Consider the following 6,818-nt stretch of genomic DNA (forward strand, 5'->3'; position numbering starts at 1 on the left):
ATTCTGTGTCTGTGCGAGTAACAGTTCTGTGGCCCTCAGTAACAGTTCTGTGTCTGTGCGAGTAACAATTCTGTGTCTGTGCGAGTAACAATTCTGTGTCTGTGCGAGTAACAATTCTGTGTCTGTGCGAGTAACAGTTCTGTGGCCCTCAGTAACAGTTCTGTGTCTGTGCGAGTAACAATTCTGTGGCCCTGAGTAACAGTTCTGTGGCCCTGAGTAACAATTCTGTGGCCCTGAGTAACAGTTCTGTGGCCCTGAGTAACAATTCTGTGGCCCTAAGTAAAGTTTTCTGTGGCCCTAAGTAACAATTCTCTGGCACTCAGTAACAATTCTGTCTGTCCCTGAGTAACAATTCTGTGGCACTAATAACGTTTCTGTGGCCCTGAGTAACAATTCTCTGGCACTCAGTAACAATTCTGTCTGTCCCTGAGTAACTATTCTGTGGCCCTAATAACGTTTCCGTGGCCCTAAGTAACAATTCTCTGGCCCTGAGTAACAATTCTCTGGCACTGAGTAACAATTCTGTCTGTCCCTGAGTATGAATTCTGTGGCCCTAACTAGCGTTTCTTTGTCCCTAAGTAACGATTCTGTGGCCCTCATTAACAAGTCTGTGTCCCTGAGTAATGGTTCTCTGTCCCTAAGTAACTTTTCTCTGTCCCCAAGTATCGTTTCTGTGGCCCTAACTCTGTCCCTGTCCCTAGTACAGAGCGGTCTGCCGCTGTTCAATGACTGCAGGCAAATGAAGAATTCCAAAATGGCCGCTATTTATAGCTCGACCATTACACAGTGCTGGCTGGCTGGCTGCTGATTGGCTGATGCGATCACATGTCGTTGAGGAATGCATTATGGGTCAGCGCGCCTTGTCTGCGCGCCTTCCCAGACATCCCCGCTCTGTCGCCGCACATGTCAGCCGCCATTTTCTGAAAAATTTCGATTCGCGCGTCCGAATTAGGCTATTTTTCGGATTCGGCACGAATCGAAATTTTTCCGATATTCGACTCGAATTCCACTTCGGCTACTTCGATTCGCTCATCTCTAGGTGCAACTACTGGCCCGTGTGCCTTAGAGAAGGGGCTTCAAGGGACCAGTTGCACATCATGGAAGAAGCCTTCAGAGTGAGGTATAAACTTGATATTACAGCGTATTTTTCTACCCCTAGACTTTAGAGAGCTTAAACCTTGCTGTGTGGGAGGGGAGAGGGGGTCTACTGTAGGGTTTTTTTTTTTATTTTTTTTTTATAATTACAGAGATCAGCTTTAAGCAGCCAACTGGGCATGTGTGAGAACAAAGCTCTGCTCTGTCCTATCAACTGCACCAATAGTAATGCACGGGCAGGGGCGGACTGACCATTTGGAAACTTGGGCACTGCCCGAGGGCCCGGGGTCAGTAGGGAGCCCCATGAGTTGCCCCTGGTACCTTTTTCATAGACTTTTTTGAGTTTGGGCAAGGACACAGGGGCCCCATGATCCCCTATTGCCCGGGGGCCCCATGAGTTGTCAGTCCGCCCCTGTGCACGGGGCTACGTTTCAGCATCAGATGTGCAAATCTAATGCTTCATTGTGCAAATCTATATTTGCACAATGAAGCATTCCACACTTTGGTCCTCCCAGGGCAGTTGAGCAGTCATTAGCATTTAGTAGTCATCAATGTGCCTCCTACCAACCCTTGGTATATCCACCAGTGGGTTTACTTTGTGTTTGTGCCAAGAGTTCTCATCATTTGTTTGCTGCCCTTGATGACTGGAGATTCTCTGTTACATCACATAAGGAACAATGGAAACGTAATCTGGGTTTGGAGTACTTTATTATCATTATCATTTATTATCATTAACTATGAAACGAGGGCTGTTTGAAGAGTGTGATAAGGTGGTCATATAGGCCAAGCTGAATGTCCTTCAAGTGTATTTATAGAAGGACCATAGCTGGGTGTGTTTATAGTCAAACACTTGAGATGATCTCACAGAGTTTAGTTGGGAAAAAAGAGCATGGGAGATGTTCTAGACCCAGGACAAGGTGCACCACAGCTGAGAAATGGTCTCAGGTTTGGTCACCCATCTCTATCACAGAAACTGAAGATTTTTGTTAACTGGGTGTCTGTCCTGGACCCAAGACAAGGAGCACCATGACCAGGAACCAGTCCCAGGTATGGTCAGTCATCTCAACCCTTGCTGACTTGGTGTCTGAGATCTGAGGTTAGGCAAACCAAACCAGGAATTGGTCCCAGGTTTCGTGGTCCACTTCATGCAGAGCCATTCCTCAAAACTTGCTGACTGTTTGTTTGTTCTGGATCTGGGGCAACGGGCACTATGACCAGGAATTGGTCATCTACCTCACTCACAGCCATTCTTTGAAACTTGTAGATTAGGCGTCTGTCTTAGACCAGGAACAAGGAGCACGATGACCAGGAATTAGTCCTAGGTTTGGTGGCCCACCTCATGTACAACCATTCCTCAAAACATGCCAACTGAGTATCTGTCCTAGACCTTAGACAAGGTACACTATGACCAGAAATTGGTCCCAGGTTTGGTCATCTACCTCACATACAGCCATTCCTGCAAACTTGCTGATTAGGCGTCTGTCTTAAACCAGGAACAAGGAGCACAATGACCAGGAATTAGTCCCAGGTCTGGTGGTCCACCTCATGCACAATCATTCCTCAAAACTTGCCAACTGAGTACCTGTCCTAGACCTTAGACAAGGTACACTATGACCAGGAATGGGTCCTAGGTTTGGTCATCTACCTTACACACAGCCATTCCTCCAAACTTTCTGATTAATTGTCTCAAACCTGGAACAAGGAGCACCATGACCAGAAATCAGTGTCAGGTTTGGTGGTCCACCTCATGCACAACCGTTCCTCAAAGCTTGCTGGCTGGGTGTCTGTCCTAGACCCTAGACAAGGAGCACCATGACCAGGAATCGGTACCAGGTTTGGTGGCCCAACTCACGCACAGCCAGCCATTCCTCAAAACTTGCTGACCGGTTGTCTGTCATAGATCTGGGGCAAGGCAAACCATGACCAGGAATTGGTCCCAGGTTTGGTGGCCCACCTCAAGCACAGCCATTCCTCAAAGCTTGCTGAGTGGGTGTCTGTTCTGGACCCTCAACAAGGCTCACTATGACCAAGAACCAGTTTTGTGTTTAGTTACACATCTCACAGCCATTTTTGATATTTTTTTTTTTTGCTATCTGTCTGTTATTTGCTGTTTCAGGGCAGTGAGTGTGTAAAGGGAACGCCCATGTACCATACCCATTACAATCAAGGAAGGAGCGCCAGAACTTCCACTTGGCAATATCTGTGTTAAAGTTTAGCTAAAGGCAACATTTGTTTTAGATTTGAATAGAGTAGGGAAGTGAGTGGAGGATGAATTGCCACCAGAACAGGAATACAGGAGATATCTTCCAAGGGGGACACTCGTTCCATTAATTTCCCAAAAATTCGGAAATTATCCTCTCACTTGTTGAGTCTACAGGACAGAAAATGAAGGAAAATATCCCTAATAAAACAGATGGAAAAGAAATGCACAGTGATTTATATCCCTCCTCTACTCTGCAAGATGGGGGGAAACGTTTGCCTTTAGAAATACTATAAAATTAAAGTGATAATTCTTATTTAAAGAATGTGTTCTGTTTCCCGGCAGACAAAATATATGTAGTACATATATTATATTGCCAAAAGTATTGATGCCTGCCTTTCCACGCACATGACCTTTAATGGCCCCCCAGTCTTAGTCCGTAGGGTTCAATATTGGGTTGGCCCCGCCCTTTCCACGCACATGACCTTTAATGGCCCCCCAGTCTTAGTCCGTAGGGTTCAATATTGGGTTGGCCCCGCCCTTTCCACGCACATGACCTTTAATGGCGCCCCAGTCTTAGTCCGTAGGGTTCAATATTGGGTTGGCCCCGCCCTTTCCACACACATAACCTTTAATGGCCCCCCAGTCTTAGTCCGTAGGGTTCAATATTGAGTTGGCCCCGCCCTTTGCAGCTATAACAGCTTCAACTCTTCTGGGAAGGCCGTCCACAAGGTTTAGGAGGGTGTCTATGGGAAGATTGGACCATTCTTCCAGAAGCACATTTGTCAGGTCAGGCACTGATGTCGGGGGAGGAGGCCTGGCTCGCAGTCTCCGCTCTAATTCATCCCAAAGGTGTTCTATGGGGTTGAGGTCAGGACTCTGTGCAGGCCAGTCAAGTACCTCCACCCCAAACTGGCTCCTCCATGTCTTTATGGACCTTGCTTTGTGCACTGGTGCGCAGTCGTGTTGGAACAGGAAGGGGCCATCCCCAAACTCTTTCCACAAAGTTGGGAGAATTAAATTGTCCAAAATGTCTTGGTATGCTGAGACCTTAAGAGTTCCCTTCACTGGAACTAGGGGGCCAAGCCCAACCCCTGAAAAACAACCACCATAGGCCCCCCCTCCACCAAACTTTAAACTTGACACAATGCAGTCAGGCAAGTACCTTTCTCCTGGCAACCACCAAACCCAGACACGTCAATTGGATTTCCAGACAGAGAAGCGTGATTGATCACATCAGAGAACACGTCTCCACTGCTCTAGAGTCCAGTGGTGGCGTGCTTTACACCACGGCATCCGATGCTTTGCATTGCACTTGGTGATGGAAGGCTTGGATGAAGCTGCTCAACCATGGAAACCCATTCCATGAAGCTCTCTACGCACTGTTGGGCTCATCTGAAGGCCACACCAAGTTTGGAGGTCTTTAGCTATTGACTCTGCAGACAGTTGGCGACTTCTGCGCACTGTGCGCTTCAGCATGCGCTGACCCCGCCCTGTCATGTGACGTGGCCTACCACTTGGTGGCTGAGTGGCGGCTGTTCCCAGTTGCTTCCACTTTGTTATAATCCCACTAACAGTTGAGTGTGGAATATTTAGTAGTCAGGAAATGTCACGGATGGACTTATTGCACAGGTGACCATCTATCACGGGACCACGCTTGGAGTCACTGAGCTCCTGAGAGCGACCCATTCTTTCACCAATGATTGTAGAAGCCGTCTGCATGCCTAGGGGCTTGATTGTATACACCTGTGTCCATGGAGGGGATTGGAACACCTGAATCACATGATTTGGAGGGGATTGGAACACCTGAATCACATGATTTGGAGGGCGGGGCCAATACATGTGGTAATATAGTGTGATTTCATCTTCCTATGTGCTGTGTAAGGCTAGCTGTGAGGTTGGATATGGCGCCCCCATTCCCTCCACAGCAGTCCTACAACGCTGCTAGCAAGGAGACGGCTGCTTTGACAGCTTCATCTCCAAGCCCTTGCCTGAGACAAGTGTCCGATGAGGAATGCAGGGGGAGGGGAGCTTGTCCACTAATTTTAGTTCTAGGTAAACAGATACAAGTACTGTTTGTCATAGCTGCTGTCTCCTAGTTAGCTGTGTTGTCAGACAATCATGGATGGAGGAGGGGCGCCGTGTCTGACCTCTCAGCTATTCTTAGACATTACAAGGGAAGATGGGAAAGTATCACGTTTGTGTCTTTGCAACTTGACCATGTAACCTTTTTGTGGTGCATTTTTATGCTCTTTATACACTGTATGAGGTTTGAAGAAGAGAAGTGAGTGAGTTTAGAGTGTAAGGGGTATGTAGAATTTTGGCCGGTATGGCTGCCCATTATGGTGATGGCCCATAGCAAGTTGGGGGGGGGGGGGCTTAGACTGTCATTGGACTGCAAAGATGATCCAAGGGTTATAATCTATAATATGTAATCAGGGTGTCGTCTTTGTACGCCACCCAAAATAAAGTCTCATTACCGTGCCTTCTCAATGCCAAAATATGTAGACCTGAATACCAATCCACTGATATAACATTGCTTCTTGATTGCTGATTGATCGATTCACTGGTCCTGGTGATGTCCGACTTTTTAATGCCGTGGTTGGTTTTGGCTTTAATAGCCAGCAAAGGCATACTTTTAGGGGGCTTTTAGAGTGTACACCCCCACTTCCCCCACTTTTCCATGCTGACGGCACCCATAGCAATTCCTGGGTTCTCCATGTTCTTCCGAGTTAGGGGGCTGCGCTTCCAGAGCTCTGCCATCATGGCTCTGCATGAAGCCTCCGAGGCTTATCTCGTTAGACTCTTTGAGGACACCAACCTCTGCGCCATCCATGCCAAGAGGGTCACCATCATCCAAAAACATCCAGCTGACACGCCACATCCGTGGAGAGACGGCATAGACACCTCAACAGCCATTACACACAAAAAAAACCCCACTTCCCCCATGTTTCCCTGCTGACGGCGCACATGGCAGTTCCTGGGTTCTCCATGTTCTTCCGGGGTAGGGGGCTCTCAAAGTGCACACCCCCACTTGCAATTCACACAAAGAAGAGTAGAGATGGCTCATACCAAGCATACCACTCGTAAGTCCACCAGAGGAAAAGCTCCCTGCAAGCAGCTGGCCACCGAAACCACCTGCAAGAGCGCCCCAGCCACCAGCGGAGTCAAGAAGCTTCACCGCTACAGGCCCAGCAATGTGGCTGTCCAAGAGATCCGACATTACCAGAAAATCCACCAAGCTGCTCATCTGTAAGCTTCCCTTCCAGCACCTCATCCAAGTGGTCGCCCAGGACTTCAAGACTGGTCTACGCTTCCAGAGCTCCGCCATCATGGCTCTGCATGAAGCCTCCCGAGCCTTATCTTGTTGGACTCTTCAAGGATACCAACCTCTGTGCCATCCATGCCAAGAGGGTCAACATCATGCCCAAAGACATCCAGCTAGCACGCTGCATCCATGAAGAGAGGGCATAGATGCCTCAACAGCTGTTACATACAACACAACCCTCACTTCCCCCACCTT

The 6,818-nt window shown here is 48.2% G+C and overlaps 1 pseudogene; it reads left to right on the top strand.

The window, feature by feature from the left end:
* Positions 1–6,356: 6,356 nt before the first annotated feature.
* Positions 6,357–6,769, top strand: LOC149427627 (histone H3-like; annotated as a pseudogene).
* Positions 6,770–6,818: the final 49 nt, after the last annotated feature.

This window comes from Staurois parvus, unplaced genomic scaffold (assembly GCF_062004578.1).
Source record: "Staurois parvus isolate SC_StPar_1 unplaced genomic scaffold, SC_StPar_1.0 ptg003602l, whole genome shotgun sequence".
NCBI lineage: Eukaryota > Metazoa > Chordata > Amphibia > Anura > Ranidae > Staurois > Staurois parvus.